The following is a 19,790-nucleotide window of genomic DNA, read 5'->3' as shown; positions in this document are numbered from 1 at the left end:
TGGATTGAGTTTGTATTCGTTTCCGTTTGTGTTGCAATTCCATATGTTGACAACTAGATGGCAAGTTGTGCATGTGGAATGATTACCTGTATTTCCCCGCTACATCCCTATGGCAACCCCCCCCCCCCTCCCTCTCCTCTCCTCTCCCTCCCTAAGGCGGCTCATAAGTTTTCAATCTAATCATGTTTCTATTCAGCCGGGATCTGATAGCACCTGCCGTTTACCCACAATTCACTGCATGATGAACATATGCCACTTTATTAAAATAAAAAAACAAACAAAAGAAGATTAGATGTTAAAAAAAAACAAAAAAAACAAAAGTGATGAGCTAAAAAGTTGGACGTTTTACTGCATTAATTACATTTAGAACTGGAGCTTTTAAATATTTTTTAGATTAGTCTTGATTATTCCATTAATTAATTGAGTCATCCGATCCCCCCCCCCCCCCCCCAACACAAAATACAACTACAAAGTACATAATGTGTGGCTAGTATTTTGTCCCCTCACATTCTTAAGCATCAGGAACTTTCAGCGGGTGTGGCCTAGTCTGGTGAGTGCCGTGTGCGCCAGAGAATAAGATTTTACTTGACCCCCACCTTACTGCTGAATCAGCATTTTACCAAATGAAAGAAACCAGGGAGCCACCGCTGCCCGTCAAGGCGTCTGAATTTGAGGCAGTTGACCAGCCCGTCATTCACTAGCTCACTAAACCTGGAGATGATAGCTTCAACAAGCCGCCAAACACGTCTGTCTTCATTCATTAGCTGCCTCTCATCGCCATCAGGCCTCCTGATTTAATGAGGCACAAACGCACACGCACACACACACGCACACGCACACACACACACTATTAAGACTATTAAACGGACACATCTGTTTTTCATTAGCAGCTAAAGTCACCTCGACGCTGCCGTGTTAATGGAGCGAGCCGGGCCTGATGAACAATGCGCTAAACAGCACGTTGATGGGGAAGGATGAAAGTCATACCTGCGTTCACCTCATCAAGGTGGACTTACTCATGCTACTCTCGTCTAAACGTGCTTGGGCTCATTTGACACCTAAAGTCCAGTACGTTTTGATAATATGACGGATAAATAACAGTAGGCTACGTAGTCGAGAATGGTATACAGTAAACCCCTTCAATCGTGTGTTCCAGGTTATTTTATATTTTATATTTTATATTTTATATTTTATATTTTATCACTTATTTATTTATTTATGTATGTATTTATTTATTTATTTATTTATTTATTTATTTATTTAACCGTCAAGAACAAAATTTTGGTCTAACTTTCCAGTGCTGAATATTGGGTGCATTGTAATGCCACTGTCCACCACCAAATGGCATTCCGCTTATTTACTTGGAGACGGCGTTAATTTGAAAGAAGAAGAATGAACCCGGAAGTGCTGTATTTCAGCAGAGCCTAGTTTTCGGTTGGAATTTGCCAAACGTTATCCACTGCAATCCAGTTTTTTAATCTTACAGAAAGCAACAACTGTAAGTAATTTTTTTTAAATGTACAGTTTTGGGCATGATTATTGATGTATATTGTGAGATACGTTTGTTAGTTCGTAAAAACGAGATATGTTTACTGCAAACAAAGTGGTCGGTACTTAATGAATTCAATCATTGGCAGTAAATCCAGTTTCCAATTTACTTTCAATGGCAGTGAATAAGTTGTCATACACTAAGTTTTTTAATGTAATTGTTCCATGCCATTTATTCATCATAACCTCAACTAGGCATACTTGAAATAAACTAAATAATCCAGAGTAAAAAAAGAAAAAGCAAACATAGATGTCCTATAATAGCGGCTCTATAGTATTTTGCGTTTGCAAGTGTTAGCATTAAGCTAGTGGACTTTAAAAAGGCAAAATGGCTTGCTTAAATTCGCAACATGTCGTCGTGTAGTTCTTTGTTTTAGATCAAGTTAAAAAAAACAAAAGTCCACAGTATCCTCAGTCATGCATGAGCGCATTTACGTGTGCTAATTAATGCGATGGCTCCAGTGGTTCATGAAAACCACCACCTTTCACAATAGAAATAAACACAACAACTAGAAATAATCCACAGAGTCCAATAAAAGTCAAATTCACATTGCTCGCTCAGCCCTAAAAACTCACCGCTTGCATTTGTGTGCACAAATAAGCATCGGGCATCATTTCACTCATGCAGTACCCTCACTGGGCCGTTCTGCTGTGTGAGCTGGAAAATAGGGAACTCCCACGACGCCTGAACTCACCACCGCAGGGACCATGACAGGCAGTTTTGTGTGTTTGTGTGCGTGTTTGCGCACAATAGATGAAATATTTACTTCCGTTTTCCCGAAATTAATCATAATGCTAACCTTATGCTACAAACATGAAGCAGAATTTCTCACCGTGGCGCAAACAAGTGTAGCCAGCTAAACTAGCAAAGCTAGGTACAAATAATATACTTGAATGTATGATGTTGTTTACTTGTTAACGAAATAAAAGGTACCTCCTGCTCGCTAGGCTTGGTTACTATCTTGCGAGCCTAGCCAGCTAAGCTAAGTAGGCTAGCAATAAGTTCAAACAAAACTTGAAATGGTGTAACTAATAAAGTCCAAGGTGAGTTGACGTTTAGAATATCTACCTGCCTGCTAACTACATATCTACCTACTTAACAACGACCAACCTAGAGACCAACTGAACAACCGACCTACCTAGCTACCATATCAACTTACTTACGTATGAACTTTCACTACTTCCAATCAATATCGCGAAATTTTCTATCATGTTCACCATAGCACCTGAAGGTCGTGTCCTTTACACGGTGTAATTAATATTAATAACACTTCAGAGTCCCAAAAGAGCAGTCATCCCGGTAGTGCTGAGTTTGTACAACGCTAATACCCAGGCTAATAGCGGCTGGCACCTGGAGCTAACGCCAAGCTAATAGCGGCGGTGAGGGACAGGGCTGGGCCGCTGGCGCCACCGTAGGGACGTGCCCAATATCCTTGTTGGCCTTGGAGGAGGCCCCTCGCTTCCCAGCTTGTAATTAGTAGCCAGTGACAACAACAATGCTAATAATTAACCAAAACAAGTTATTTCCCTTGTGCTATGTTCTATTAACTCTTTGACTGCCAGACGTTTTCAGAAAAGGGATGCCGTCAGTGCCAGCCGATTTAAGCATTTTGACTGATCTTTCAAGGTCCACAGAAAATGTTCTGTTTGGACTATGGAAACACACGTACTACCAAATGAAAGATTGGACTTTCATCTTTCATCAGAAAAATAAGTTTGTTTCTACCTTATTCCGTTCTTTAGTAATCAACAATAGAAAATGGCTAGTTTGACCCAATTTCGCCTGTTTTGGACCAAAATACGGAGAAATCAAGCTTTTAGTGAAACGATATTATTTCATGCATTCTAGTGAATTTGACACTTCTTTTTGTCCATGAATGATGCCACAAACACCTAAATAGTGCTTTACTTCTATAAAACACTACCACCAAGAATGAAAAAGTTTTTTTTGATAGCAAAATACGTTTATTTACATTCAACAGTGTAACAATTTGACAACAATTTGGCAAACTATTTACAAATGTGTGCAACTGTGGTGCTATTTACAAATATGTGGATGTTTCAACGACAGTTTTTCTTTTTGTGTAACACTCCCCTGCGTGCAAGGAGACGCAACAGGATTTGCACAACAGATTAGTTTCACTGCGAATGCCTCTTCGCGTGCAGAAGCTACACTTTCTTGCTGGCCGTTTTTTTCCGGGGAATAGCAAGTATATGCTGCAGTGTGTGTTGCCATAAAGTCTACTATCAGGATCATGCTACGGTTACGTTACGTCTCGTTTCCTCGTGTCCTTCAGTTGCTATACCGGGTGGTAGGAGATGTTCTGATCCATTTTATCCACTCCATTCATGGTGGCATCGTAGTCCAGAAACAGTGTCTTCTCCGTGATCAGACTGTACCCGCTCCTCCGATGAATATGCATTGGACTCGGGGTACTCTTCATTGTCCGATCGAATGTCCGCTTGTGCAGCTCCGGCGTTAGCAGCGGTAGCCGCGCTTAGCCGGTGAGGCTTACTACGTGTTCATAAGAGTCGCGTCAAGGCTTCCAACTTTGGCGTCAAGCTCGGAGTCATCATCATCATCATAATCAATCTGCATTGGTCGATGCCAACTCTCCATCGCCCGATCGAATGTCTGATTGTGTAGAAGTACCCGGCCGGCTATTGTGCGCGTTTTCCGGCCTTAGCAGCGCTAGCCGCGCTTAGCCGGTGAGGCTTACTACGTGTTCATAAACAGTCGCGTCAAAGCTTCCAACTTTGGCGTCAAGCTCGGAGTCATCATCATCATCATCATCAATCTGCATTGGTCGATGCCAACTCTCCATCGCCCGATCGAATGTCCGATTGTGTAGAAGTACCCGGCCGGCTATTGTGCGCGTTTTCCGGCCTTAGCAGCGCTAGCCGCGCTTAGCCGGTGAGGCTTACTACGTGTTCATAAACAGTCGCGTCAAAGCTTCCAACTTTGGCGTCAAGCTCGGAGTCATCATCATCATCATCATCAATCTGCATTGGTCGATGCCAACTCTCCATCGCCCGATCGAATGTCCGATTGTGTAGAAGTACCCGGCCGGCTATTGTGCGCGTTTTCCGGCCTTAGCAGCGCTAGCCGCGCTTAGCCGGTGAGGCTTACTACGTGTTCATAAACAGTCGCGTCAAGGCTTCCAACTTTGGCGTCAAGCTCGGAGTCATCATCATCGTCGACATCAATGCGCTTTTTAGTATTGATTGATGCTTTCCGTCTTTGAAAAAAATGCTCAAGCGTGAGTTGCTTGCAACCGGTTGCTTGGTCAAGCCACAATGGCTTGAACCAGCCATTGTCTCCTCAACACTCTAGCTCCGCCTCACGTCTTCTACTGACGCCCACGGTGGGCGGCCCATCCAACCTTGTGCAAAGAGAGTCATCGCTGCCCTCTAGGGGCCAAAACGAGTCTTTTACTAATCAGATCTGCCTGATACTTTCAGCACAGCTGCCCAAGGCTTTCCTGCACCCGTTTTTGAAAAAAAAACAAAAAAAAACATAGGGGACGTCTTTTAACGTCCTCGGCGCCCTTCCCTAGGTTTATGCTAAACGTTTTATAACGTTTATGGCAGTCAAAGAGTTAATATATATGTTTTATTTTTTTTTTGTCGTTGCAAATCAGGGCCATGTATGAACTGATGACTGAGCCAAGATGGTCGCAAGAGGTTTTTCATACAGTAAAAATGGATGTAACATGAATTTGGCTTTAGCTTATATTGGGATAGCATTCTGTTGCTATCTACGCAACCCATGTTTGCACTGCAGCATGTTGTTGCCAGTCAGCTATCGTATTTAGCTTTGTGTATTTTGCTACCAAGTATGAATATTGATGTACAATCGTAGAGATGTAATATTGGCATTTTTTTTCTCCTTGTGGTACATTTCCCCAGCTACAGTATTTGCTGAAAAACTCACATATTTACATTATAAACATTTGGGGAGGCATCAATTACATTTCCCCCCCTTGCTATTCATTGCAAAGGCTTGGTGGGTAATTCCTGTTCACTTCTGTTGACGGTCAGGACTGGGGACTCCAGGTCCAGAAATAAATTCACCTCAAAACAGTTTGGCTTTAGCAACAGTTCCCGCCACTTAGCAGGTGTAGACAAGCTCGTTTACCTGCCAGTTGAGTAGAAGCACCTGCGGCTAAAGCCAATCTGTGGCAGGAGTTTTCTGGACCAGGATTCTCCAACCCTGTTCGCAGTATTTGTATAAAGTTGAAGCTCCATTCATCATTTACCATTTATCACAACAAAATCGGAAGTATTGAGACTGAATATACCAACTTCCAACACTCTTATAACACATTTAAATGTATTAAGACCCACTTTTGAAGTCTTAGCACCTGTTCTTTCTGTCTTGATGTGAAACGTCACTTTGACAACATTAAATGAAGACTGTTGCTCGTACAGTTGTCCAAATAAGAGGTCAAGTGTGCTTGTTTCAAGCAAACAGAACATACAGCCAGAATTATATATAATCTGCACGAATGAATATTGAGCTTAAGCTCTACTTTTATTAGAATACTCATATAACTGAGTAATTTTAGCAATGTAGCGCCCTCATGCTATCCGGCCAATGAGTGACTCTTAGCAAAGTAGCATGATGTTTTAGTATTGCGTGTCTGGTTTCCTACTAGTATGGAGGCACCTGGCGAAAAAGGCCGCCTGTGTATGTGTGCGCTAGGTAGGTATTAGCGCTGACAGAACGCGTTACTAATTGCTAATTGTGTGTCTCATTAGTGTTGGGGTGACAGGTGTTGCGAGCGTGTCGTGCCTCCGTTGCGCCGCTTCTCCCATGAGTTTCCTCCTTTCCCTCGGCGGCTGATGCTACCGAAGCTCAAGCTTAATGGTCCCCTCGGGGGGGTCCCCGGGGGGCCCGCATTTTGGATACTGTGTTACAGCAACAAGCACGGGAAAACTCCCCTGACTGGTAAGATGTCTTTGTTTGCACTTTGTTTGTTTATTTGTCGTCCACTGTGGGTCTTGAGTGTGTGTGTTGATTTTGGAGAGACAAATACTGTAGATGGAACATGATTTTTATTGACATGCTCAGCCATCTAAACTAATAGCTAGTAATGTTATGTCGCATATATGGTATGACTGACCCACTAGCTTACTTACCCACTACCTATGCACTTACCTATTCGCCTTGCAATTTACTCACCTAGATATCTCCCTACTACTTACTGCATTTTTTCACCTCAATATTGCGATTGCAATCTGCAATTATTTTCTCAAGTCTATCTAGCTAGCTAACTACATAGCTACATAGCTAAATAGCTATCTAGCTACATAGCTATCTACCTACATAGCTAGCTATCTAGATAGCTATTTTTATAGCTAGCTATTCATCCATCTAGCTAGGTAGGTATGACGTAGTATATACTGTCTACCTACCTATACCTACTAGAATCGACTGACTTTCTACCTTGCTATCTACCTACTTACCTGTTAACAATGACCCACCCAAACACCGACCTACCTAAATAGAAAAATATGCCTGCTTGAAAAATATACTCTACGTGTTTTTGTGACAGTGTCAATCAAAAGTGAGCATTATTATCGTTGTGAATATATATGTCTCTCTCGCTCTCGCTCGCTCGCGCGCGCACGCGCACAGAATCCTCATCATCTTCATCATGGTCTAATTGGATTACACCAGTAAGTGTGTGTTCTGAGTGTGTGTGTGTGTTCCGGTAATTGAGTCGGCCCTGTTGGTCAGTAGGGAATTGAAGTGTTAAATCCAATTCCGGATTGGTAGCTCTCGTTTAGAGTGTGTGTAGCGCGAGTAGCGACCATATGTCACTTGTTCTGCCAGTGTGAATATGGATGAGACACCCGAAGTGGAGGTAGCGGCGCACGCGTGGCTATCACTTGACGCTCATTTGTCTGCATTGAGCAAGTGGGGTGGCCAGCACAAAGTGAGAGTTGAGACCTAATGAAGATGAAAGTGACTCCGTAGGGGTTGGACTCTTTATTCCTGCTTGTTTTTTTAACCCCAGCACCATATGTCCTGATGCTAAATGCCACTTAGATACAGTACTTGGCTAGTTAGGAGGCGAGTGTAGGCCTTTATGATAGTAGACTTTTGCACACACAGACCCCACAAAAGGTCCAGCCTGAGATAAATAACAGATGAGACAACCAGATACGGAGCACCGACGTTTGGTCCTTACCCCAACCTAACTAGTGTCTGATCTCAACCTTAAACAGTGCCCTAATCAGTGTCTAACTACTATATTTACTAGGGGTGTGCCAAAAAATCGATTCTCATTTAGTACGATTCAGAATCGTTTTGATTAAAATTATTTTATACTGTCTTGCCTTTGCTTGTGTGTGCGCCTTTATTTGGAGCGCTGTTCATGTTGTATCCGGTTTGGCCACTGAGGGGCAGTGTGGTTCCACGCGGTCTATTACACTGTTAAGCTCTAGCCACATTAGAGAGTAGAAGGAAAAAGTCACGAGCAAGTTATTCCAATAAAAGTTTTTATTCAGCGTGGAGCCGTTCTTTTGATTGATAAAAGTGCCACCAGTAGCTCGCTAATTAGCATTAGCGAGTCAGACTGGAGTAGATCATTACAATTCCTTGGACATCTATAGATTGAAGCAAAAATGGGGAGTTTTTACTCCATGTTGGATCAACATTTTGATTCAACGTGCTGGGTCAAATCCTAAACCCAATGCGCTAGGTACAAATTAAGCAGCATTAGCTCGGTTCCTTTTGGACTCGGTGCTGTTTTTTTTCACCCAATTTGGGTTACAGCAGTTTTAAGAGTGTATCTATTTAAATCATCAACACATTGCTCTGGATATACATAAATAAAATACACCAACATGAGATCGGACCCTTCTGGGGCCAGTGCTGGGTTAGTTATTGCAGCCAATTTCGTTGGGTTACTTTCAACTCATCAGTTTTAAGAGTCTACCTAAATACCCAACCCAATGTGCTGGGAATAACTAGCCCAGCATTGGCTTGGTCCATTTTAGATCCATCACTGGTTTGGCGATGTCACCCAGTTTGGGTTACTTTTAATTCCAGCAGTTGCTGCCAACCACTTACCTCCCATTTACTTTTGGCCTTTTAATGGATTCCTGTGAGTCTTACAGTTCCCTTGGTGATGACATGAAGTACTGTGTAACCCTCATGATGATGATGATCATCATTATCATCATGATCTTCGTGTCTAATCTTGCAAACTTAGTCGTCAATATCCTCACTCCAAGACGTCGCACAGATAAATCTCTGCGTGTCGCTAATGAAGTGCGCTTAACAATAAAGCATGCGACCCATGACAAGTCGCTGACAAACGCCACCAAGAGCAAGAAGAAGGAAAAGTTCCGCAGGCCATCCAATCAATCAAGGCACGCCAGAGCCCAGATCAATCAAGGCGTGAAGAGGGAGGAGAAGGAAGCGTCTATTGTCACTTTTATTGAAAAATCACTCATCTTCTTCCTCTTCCTCCCCCACTGCCAGCACTGGAGGGCGTTTGAGAAGAGCAATAGGAGAAAGAGGAAGGCGGAGGAAGAGTGATCACCATCGAGGGAGGGCAGGGCTCCGTCTTTAATGTTCGAGTACACCCTTTGACATCCAGACAAAAAGTCTGATGCTGTCCCACCACAATCCCCCAGGCAATTCAAAACTCATCAAACTTTGACATAATAATAATAATAATAATAATAATAATAATAATAATAATAATAATAATAAATCAAGTGTAATTTAAGTTTGAAATTTACGTTCAAAAGTAAATTTGAAAAAATATGGACCAAATACAAGTGACTGTTTTGTATTACTAATTTAATTTCAGTCAAAACATTAATAAATACATAAAAATCTACCAGTGATTACATTATACACAATGAAATCTAAGGTGATTTACATATTAAAATTGATTTTAATTAAAGAAATACTGACCCTTACACACTGATGCAACTAATTCTAATTTGATTTAAATAAAATTGCTGGCCGCATAATAGACTGATATTATATAATCATGCAGATATAGATAGTCATTTAATTTAATTACAGATAATTATTTGGCTGGTAATGTTAATGAAAAAAAAGACCAGATTATACACTAGTTATTTGAATTTTAAATTGAAAAAATCCTGAGCATATTTTGTTCGCTTGATTTCTAGTAAATACAAAAAAGTAAAAATTATTAACTACTTGAATTTCATTAAATAGATTTTTTTTTTTAAATCACAAATATAGTCTGTATTCCCCACATCAGACTTGTTGAGTGTGTATGTGTGTCACATTTTAACTCCCACACTGTCCACACTCATTAAAACCACGGACGCTTGCAGCCATTAGGTGGCGCACTTCTCTCATTGTACAGCCTTGCGACCTCAAGAAGGAGGTGAGAAGACAAACTTGGCCTTAATGAAGTAAAAAAAAAAAAACTAAAATGTTTTCTTCTCTCTTTTTGTTATCGTGAAAAATAAAATGCAACATCTGTTGTAAATACATTTGGTAACATTAGTGTGTCCTCTGAGGGCTGCGTGCAAATCACAGGCACGGAGTGAACTCATCCCTGTTGTGTGTGTGTGTGTGTGTGTGTGTGTGTTTTTGCAACATTTTGAAGACAATTAAAAGTGATGACTTTTTCAAAGGACGTGTTGTTGTCAATATCAAATGGTCATTAGTGCAAACTATTCGTACCTGCGTAGTTAATATGCAAGTAGATTACTCTACTGGTGGGCCGCGGGTTCGAGAGCTGGAAGTAAGTCACATTCACTATGTGTAAGCTTCAAGTAAGTAGTCCCAATTTACTGTGGCAAAAAATCAAGCCAAGTCCCCACAAAGTTGAAACAATTGGATTATTTGGGTTAAAGCAAGTTATGTCATTCACAATCACAAAAGTTTCCGTATTGTGAATTACTTTATTGTAGCTTTCGGTGTGCTAAACTGTCAAGTTTACTTGCAGCAGATATAAAAAGTCTACACAACCTTTTTCAAATGCCTTTTTTTTTTTTGTATCAAAAAAGGAGACCAAGATGAAAAATTAAAAAACCTTTTCTAACATTAATTTGACCAAAAATCTGTACACTCAATTCAAGGAAATGTTTTCGTTAGGGGAAGTAAAATTAAACTAAAAATAATGTAGCAATACCAATGACATAAAGTTCTGTTTATTATGAATATAATGACAGTCTATGCCTCATTTGATCATAGATGCACACAAAAATCACCGAACTCAAATCTGCGCATTCCCTATGCCGTGACCTCATTTTCCGATCATTTTCTCCATCCTCCTCCCCTTCTTCCTCCTCCTCCTCCTCCTTGGGTGGAGACGCTCACAATTAAGGACCACGCTCGGGGGGCTTTACGGTCACAAGAGCAGATGTTTTTTTTGTCATTTTTACCTTCATAAACTGTGTGAAATGACAGCCCCAGCCCCCTTCCTCCTCTTCATCAATGTGCACGATACAGCAGACATCACAAACATGTGTCTGTGTGACACTTTTAGCACTACACTTTGTGATTTAGCACCAAATTAATAACGTTTTCATTGTCAAAATGGAAAATAAGCGTACCATCTTTAGTGCCAAACGTAGTGCATGAAGTAGAGCTGGGAAAAAAATGTTAAGTCAACTTAAAAAATATGTCAACGTACAGCAGCATGTACATATGAAGAAAAAAATTATAAAATAATTTAAAAAAAAATTCAGAATGCATTTTAATGGGCATCAATTGTACGTAGATTTTTGCTATTCGTGGGCCACGCGCGATATGTTTACCGATTTACCGCCTCACACACTTTAAACACATATAAACTTCTTAAAACTCATTCTATGGCTGTCAAGAAATGGGAGACTTTCATGAAGCATTATTTTGAGGACGCTAAAAGAAGATTCGTAAGTGACACACACACACAAACAAAATGAATTCTTGTTTTGAACAGATAATTGACAAAGTAAAAGTTTGCTTAGTAATTTAGTAAATTTGACATAAACCCCCCCCCAAAAAAATCATTACTTTTTTAAATGAATTGACAGTCATTAAAAATAAATGTTGCGTTTAAAAGTATATTTTCACGGCAGCGAGTCTAGTAATTTAAATTTGACATGAAACTATTTTGACTTTTGTGTTAATGAACCATATGTCTAAAACCTTTGAAAATGATTGCTTCAACCTTATTTAGTCATGAAATATAATTGACCAAACTTCTGTGCAATTTTTTGAGGCATATTTGTCCCCAAAAATGTCCCAACTTGCGCTACCATGTTTATTTTCACTTCAAGTTTGATCAAGTAAATTCAACAATAAACTGCTGTTACTTTGTATTAATATATCAAATGTCAACAACCTTGGAAAACAAATGTTTCGTTTTGAAAGATGATTGACAATAAAATTTTATTTTCACTGCAAAGCATAGCAAAGTAGTTTTAACCAATATTCAAATATCAAATAAGTTTACTTTGTGTTAATAAACCAAGTTTGGTACACATTTTAAAAATAAATCTTGAGATTTAAACAGATGATTAATGATCTTGATTGATCTTGACCTACCAAAGTCCAAAGTTTTGTACTTTTGAGACATTTTCCGTAAAATGCTGATATGACAACGGGTGCATTTGACTTGTACTTGCTTTTTTTTTTTTTTTTTTAAAGGTGTGCAAGGTCTAAAAAACAAGACACAAACAGCCACATTGCCCCCACTGCCTGTGAAAAGATGGATTTTTTTCCCCATCCCTGTGCCTGCTTCCCTTCTAATTATTCCAATTATCACGGCGCACAGCAAAAAAATAAATAAAAAAATCCTGATTAATAACCGGCAGGATATTGTTGTGGCAATTTGCCATATGGCGCCGGTACTTGCACGCCGTCACAATGCTGTCATTAGCGGCGACTAATGTTTGTCGAAGGCGCGCAGCCGTGACGAGCGCTGCTCCTGCTCACCTTGCAACCCCCCCGATGGGAGGCGTGCATCATAAAGGAGGCGGGAGGTTAGTAAAGGGGGACCGGGCCGGATTGCTTAGTATTCCTCACGGCTTACCGCCTCAGTGAATGGATCCTTCGGCCCAAGTGGGATGGAAGTAGCACCGGACCTGTGCCTCGTTACTTTATTTTAATGAATAATAAGTGACATCCTTTGGAAAATGTATGTTATATTTTAAGCAAATGAGTGACAAAAATGTATTTTCACTTTTGTGAACCTACTAATGTCCATATCACACTATGGTTATTTTCTGTTAATGAACTAAGTGTTGGTAACATTGGTTTGTTTTGAGCAGATAATTGATAAAAGTTTTACTAGTCTAGTGAAGCAAGTTTGACATAATACTTTCATTACTTTGTGTTAATGAACCAAGTGACAACAACCAAAGTAATCGTAATTTTTTAACTCAAATGACTGACTATAGTGTCTTTTCACTGTTGAAAATCTAGTAAATTCCCCTAATGTTACTTTGTGTTAACAAACCTTGTGTAGACTACACAATTTAGGAAAATGAATGTCATGTTTAGATCAGATTAACAAATAAGTTTTTGACCTACTAGTACTATAGTGAAGCAAATTCGACACCACACTATCATTACTTTCTCTTAATGAACAAAGTAACACCAACAAATGATAAAAGTGTCTTTTCACTGATCTGACTCATGGTATGTTGACAGCGTGAAAAGTTATGTTTTGAGCAAATGATTGGCAAATAAAAGTTTGAATAGTCTATTGGAGCAAATGTATCATCATGTTTTTGTTACTTTGTATTAATGAACAATATGGTGACAGTCTTGCCAATAAATTAATGAATAAGTGACCCGTTGATTTAACAAAAACATGTATTTTCACTCTATAAGAGGCTTTTAAATGAATTAACCATCAGGGGGTTGTTACTTTGTTTTAATTTACAAATTGTCAGCAGCCTTCAAAAATTAAGGTTTTCTTCAACAGATGATTGATGGCAAAATCATACTTATATTTTACTGTGGCAAAATAGTAGATGTGAAGCAAATTTGTCATTAGACCATCAATACTGTGCTAATGAACCAAGTGGTGACAGCCTTTGAAAATGAGCCTTATTTTAAGTATTTGGTTGACATAAGTATATATTCTCTCACTATTAGTCTTGTAATGCCACTACAATATCTTGTTACCATTACTTTATTTTAGTCGACAGCTTTCACACATAAAATGAGCAAACTGATACAGTACTTTTACTGCGAAGTAACCAGCTTGAACTGATGGTGGCCGGATGTTGTGAATTTCGCTGCTGGTATCCAGCTGTGGAGTGCCTGAAGCTGATCTATACATATTGGGGCACTCATGTAACGCTGTATGTCAATCACATCGGTCAAATATCGTTATAACCTGGTATCGCAAGTAGCTCCATGATTGCCACCGCTAATGTACACTCACCCACACATGCACGCACACGCACACACTTGGGAACATGCAGTCAAAGGAGTCGACTGCGAGTCAAGCGTTTCCCCGGCGAGAGCTCTCTTGTTAAGACCTGTTGGTATTCTCCAGATGGCAATAAAAATGCATGAGCTTCCAGAGCTCATCCACCAGAGAGAAAGACAACAACAAAAACCTCTGAGAGCGAGCGCGAGAGGGGGAAAAAAAAGAGGTAGAGCGTCGCCAAGCCTGTCCTCGGAGGAGCTTCAGATGAGTGCGGATGTGCATCTTGTTATCGCTACCCGTCGACTTAACGCTTCTTCTTCTTGAGAGTAATACTCGAGATGAAATGCAGGATGGATGCCGGAGAGAAAAGTTTGCCGAGCAAGTTGCCGGAAAGTGAGGCGCCCTTGAGTAGGAACACAATGAGAGACAACACAAGAGCGGCACACATTTGATTGACACACTACCCCAGAGGTAGCAATTAAGCAATGTGGTTATTGGGAGGCGACATGGTGGGCGAGTGGTTAGCCTCACACTTACTTAAATCCCATAGTCAAAAATGTTTATGTTAAGATGACTCGAAACTAAGAATGGGTGAGTACCATTAGGTATCGGGTACTCATGAGCCGCGTTTCCACCGCAGGAACTTCGGGGTAAATTTGCGGGGCCAGCCCCGTATGTGCGCGTCTCCACTGCAGGAGCCTTCCCAACCGGGCCATATTTACAGGAACTTACAGGGACGAGCGGAGGTCCTACTCTAGGGTAGGTACTCCGCCGGCTCGATAAACTCCCGATTGAGCTTTGGTGCTGATTGGCTAAAAATTATTTTGTATCAAATATTATCTTACCTTCATGCGTGACGATGATGCATTCTCGGCTTAAGTCTCTTCCACCAAAACAATTAAAAAAAATAATCCTTTGTCTATTTTCGTTCCACTCTACTGTTAGCCTTTTCAAATTCTTCATCTCGGCGCAGTCTCCTCTCACTCAAACCATCCATCCACGGCAAGTACAGAAAAAACAGCAACCGCCACAAAATTTTCTCTTTCCTCGTTCTGATTTTTGCGGCGCTGTGCTTGGGTGACGTCACAGAAACCGTCGCATGACCATTACGTGTCGGTCAAAACTCGGGACTTGCGAGTCAGTCTTTTCAAATTCTTCATCTAAACGCCGTCTCCTCTCACTCAAACCATCCATCCACGCCAAGTACATACAATAAAAAGCAGAGAAAAACAGCAACCACCTGAAGTTTTTCTCTTTCCACGTTGTGATTTTCGGCACGCGGTGCTTGGGTGACGTCACGGGAGAAACCGTCGCACGGCGCTTACGTGTCGATCGAAACTTGTGACGTCGCGAAATGGGTCGTACTCCGCAGTGGAGACACAGCCACAAGCGGGCCGGCTGAGAGGACAGCTCCTGTGAAAGTCCCTACCCCCCTCCCCATACCCATACCTGCGGTGGAAACGCGGCTATGGAGACTGCCGGTACCAGCCACCATACTCAAAGCAAAGAAAATCTGGCATCTACTAGTAAGGCCTCTTCTGACTCATCGGCGAATCATTATCTGCGTTAGAAAGTCAAGTTAACTTTGAGATTTAGTTCAGTGTTTTGTCATTGTGTTAATTGAAATGGCTGGCGACCAATCCTGGCATCCGGGACGCAGCTAACTAACCAAACTATTAGGAACCTCTTTCTGTGTGATATGATACGGTTTGCAAGACACTTACCACAGATTGTGTTTTTTGCCAATTAAGTGTGTAACAAATACAAAATAATTTCAATTGTATCTACATTTTTATATGCATCCATCCATCCATTTACTACCGCTTATCCTTGGTTGGGTTGCGGGGGCAGCAGCTTTAGGAGGGAAGCCCAGATTTCCCTCTTCCCAGCCACTTAAACCAGCTCCTCCGGCAGATCCCAAGGTGTTCCCAGGCCAGCCAAGAGACATAGTCTCTCCAGGGAGGTGTCCAGGAGGCATCAGAACCAGATGCCCGAGCCACCTCAACTGGCTCCTCTCCACGCGAAGTAGCGGCTCGAGTCCCTCCTAGATGACCAAGCGTCTCCCCTATTTTTTTATTATTATTTTATATGCAGTATCTCATAAAAGTGAGTCCAACCTTAAGTGAATATGTTTAAACTGGGCCCATGTGTTCTCACTTTTGTGAGATTCTGTCAATGAAATAACTACATCAAATTAATGAAATATAATACAGAGTGCCAAAAGCATAAAATACATCGACACTGCTAGCCTGTGGAAATTTGCGGGAAATAAATTATTTAAATTGTAAATAAATTTTCATGTTACAAATACATTTATCATTAACATATTTATAAATGAAACATATCTGAAATTCACATGTCCGTGGAGCTCCTTATCTATGTGCGTCGATTAAACTCAGCAAAGACCTGCTGCCTACCGTGTGCGAACTCTTAGACGTGGTCTAAGTCAGTCTAAGCAGGCCACTAAATTGTCAATCCGCCAGGCGCATCTCCAACGACACTCCCTATTTTGCATTGGCACGCCCAGATGTGCTGTCTACTAAAATAGAGCCTTTAGGTATCCTTGTAGATGCCTGACTGATTTCATATTTTATTATTGTTATTATTATTATTATTATATTTGGCCAGGTCATCATTGTAAAGAGACCTCGGTCTCAACTGGTCTGTTACTTAGTTAAGTAAATGTAAAAAAAAAAAAAAGTATATATTAATAAACAGTTAAATAACATCCAGTTCCATGCATGTAATATGAGTAGATTTTTAAAAAAGCAGAGTGCAGGCAGCCTCATAGATTGCCGGTCTGTGATGTGATGTCAAGAAGGCGTTGATCCGGGCAGAGGCGCCGACGAGGAGGATATGGGGCTTTTCATAGCCGTAATTAAAACAGCCAGATAGATTCGGTAATTGAATAAAAAAAAAAAATCTGGGATGTAAGCAACATCTGCGCCAGGCGCATAAATCAGCCCAACGAGAGGCTTCAGACGCCATAAAAAGCAGCGTGACGATGACGACGACGAGCTGACGGATGACACTCGCCGACGAATAACGTCGGATGTGAATGTGAAACACGCAACACGCTGATGGAATACTGACAGGCAACAGTCAAAATATACAGGAATTAATGCCACACTAACCAAAAGGTAGGGCTCTAACCCACTGGACTAATGACTGTATTTTAGCCAATCAGAAAGCCGAAAAAAGTCAGTCCCGGAAAAGGCCAACAATGGTTGATTTGAAAATTATTATGTATTTTGGGTAAAGTTATGTTGTCAAATTAAAGCTCATTTCAGCGAGCTTTTTCACGGAAAGAACAACCGAGGTTGTTTTGGGTAAAAGAAAAGAACTGTGGTGCCAGGTGTGTTTTTTCCCCCCCGAAGCCTAAAAATGTCCAACACAATATTATTGTAACATTTGACATATGTGGAAGTATATATTTGTAAAATTTCCAAATCCCAGAGAATGAAAGTGCGTTCAACTTTTGACATTTCCACTTTTTTAACATTTTCACGTAGGGGCGTGCTCACTTTTGTTGCCAGCGGTTTAGACATTAAAGTCTTTGTGTTGTGTGTGTGTGTATGCTACACTGTGTGTGTGTGTGTGTGTGTGTGTGTGTGTGTGTGTGTGTGTGTGTGTGTGTGTGTGTGTGTGTGTGTGTGTGTGTGTGTGTGTGTGTATCCGTCACTAAATCCACCATCTGCTGCCGAGAGCGTGTCGCCGTTCACCATGACCAACGGTGTCATTAGTTGATTGAATAATTAGAGCGGGCGAGCACGTTGGGCCTCTCCACTGCTGCACCGTGTGAGCGACACCAGGCCATGTGACTTTGATGCACTCAAACACGAGTGGGCGTGTTTTTATTACTTCTTAGTAGCGGTGGAGGACTTGGAGTGATGTTGTCGCTCCTGGGCAAAACATGCACGTTTTATTAATGAGCTTAAAATAGTAAACAAACCTGTGCTTGTTTAGAGGAGTTAGAAAATCCATCCATCCATTTTCTATACCGCTTGTCCTGATTAGGGTCGCGGGCGAGCTGGTACCCATTACAGCTAGTGCACCCTGGACTGGTCGCCAGTAGGTCGTAGGTATTTTCCACTTATGTAAGTAGATGTATTTCTTGCAAGTTTTTTCTTGCAAAACTGTGAGTTTGTTTCTCGTAAATTTGTGAGTTTCTCGTAAATTTGTGAGTTTCTCTCCGCGCAAATTTGCCACATTATAATTTTGCAAACATTCACGTTTTTTCTCATACATTTTTGAGTTTTTTTCTGAGAATATTACCCCCCAACCCCACCAAATATATATATATATATATATATATATATATATACATATACATATACATATATATATATAAATACATATATATATATATATATATATATATGTATTTATATATATATATATATATATATATATATATATATATATATATATATATATACGTGACCCAAATACTCCATATGTAAAAAATAAAAAATAAAAACTAAAGCTAAAACTAATAAAAATTCAACTAAAATGAGGCATTCCTAAAAAATAACAACCCTGCTCTATAAACCGAGAAAAAAAGAAAAAAAATGAAAGTCAAATCAAGCCTGTCTGTCTAACAACCCTTTACATTTACTTGGGTGTGTTGCAAGTGAGTTGGAGTCTATCCCTCTTGATTTTGGCGAGAGAAGTGGGGTCCTCTGTGGCTTGGCCACATTTACAAATATCCACTTACACTTGACCCTCTCAAAACAAACAGAATGCTGAAAGTGAACAAAACGTATCAATGCACTTTTTTTTTGTTTTTAGAGTGGCAGCAAAGGGCATTAATAATAAAAAGTTGTGGTGATGCACCGGATCATCAGCATTAATTGGATAGCGAGGGAGGACCGTTAGGCAGCCTCTATGGCTGTAAAAAGCCCCAAAATAAATAGTGGCGAGGTGAAACTTGGTAGGAGACGCAGGCTCGTAAATCGCGGCGTAATGACACGCTTAGCCATAAATGACTAAACAAGGGCCCATTAAAGCACGCGTGACTTCTTCCTGATGTCTGTGCGGCAGATGTTAATAATTTCTACAGAAACACACCGACGCTCGGTCACACCGGGGAAAATGTCAAAAAAGGGTCAGCCGAAGTGCTTATTCGACATTCTTGATATCCATTTTAGGTCCATTGTACTAATATATCCTCGTAAGACACAGAGCGTGCGAGACCTTAAGATGTGTATCAAGGATATCGAATAAAGGCTCAAAGTGCTTTCCATACAGCAGAGAGAGAGAGAAAAAATAAGCACATTTTTGTATAATCTCTACGGAAGATAACATCGAGTTATCGGTGGGTTCCGGTCCTGGCGTGACATTATAATCCGTGACATGATGCCATCAACTTTGATCTTCAAGGCAACAACGCTGAGATTTTATCAGTACGTTGTTAGCTTCTGATATGCTAAAATTACATCTTGTTGTTTTCATCATTTGGTTGTTGTTTCTGATATCACAAGATGATCTGTTGCTTTTTTTTTATTTTTTATTTTTACCTGGATGTTATCGTAGAACCATTATGATAATTCAAATGTTAATCGTGTCCTAAATGAAAAACATCTTTTTTTAATGTTAGCATCATGTAAAAGGTGAAAATCCAATTTTTACACATTCAGACACTAAACATAGCAGGTACATTTTTTTAACCATATTTAATTATCATACGTGTCAAAATAATTGTACAACTCAAAATGTAAAAAATTTAACTTTTCCTCAGTTATTAGCTATGTGACTCGCTAGCTAACTAAATGTTGTCCACATTTTCCCTTGTGCTTAAGAGGAAAAAGGCAAACAGTTGCTTTTCTGGCTACAAATTCCGCCGTCCATTTCATTCTGTCATTTATT

At 40.4% G+C, this 19,790-nt stretch overlaps 1 long non-coding RNA gene across 3 annotated transcripts in view; it reads left to right on the top strand.

Annotated features, from left to right (window-relative positions):
• Positions 1-1,398: 1,398 nt before the first annotated feature.
• LOC147172543 (uncharacterized) overlaps positions 1,399-19,790 on the top strand; it is a 100,337-nt gene continuing 81,945 nt past the window's right edge. For all 3 annotated transcript variants that reach the window (XR_015095406.1, XR_015095407.1, XR_015095405.1), the window contains exons 1-2: positions 1,399-1,498; positions 6,310-6,499. This is a non-coding gene — a long non-coding RNA (uncharacterized LOC147172543). The remainder of the gene's footprint in view (positions 1,499-6,309; positions 6,500-19,790) is intronic.

This window comes from Leptonotus elevatus, chromosome 6, assembly GCF_054856555.1.
Source record: "Leptonotus elevatus isolate MCC_2025b chromosome 6, RoL_Lele_1.0, whole genome shotgun sequence".
NCBI lineage: Eukaryota > Metazoa > Chordata > Actinopteri > Syngnathiformes > Syngnathidae > Leptonotus > Leptonotus elevatus.
The sequence above is the reverse complement of the archived record's forward strand: the minus strand, read 5'-3'. Positions and strand labels throughout refer to the sequence as shown.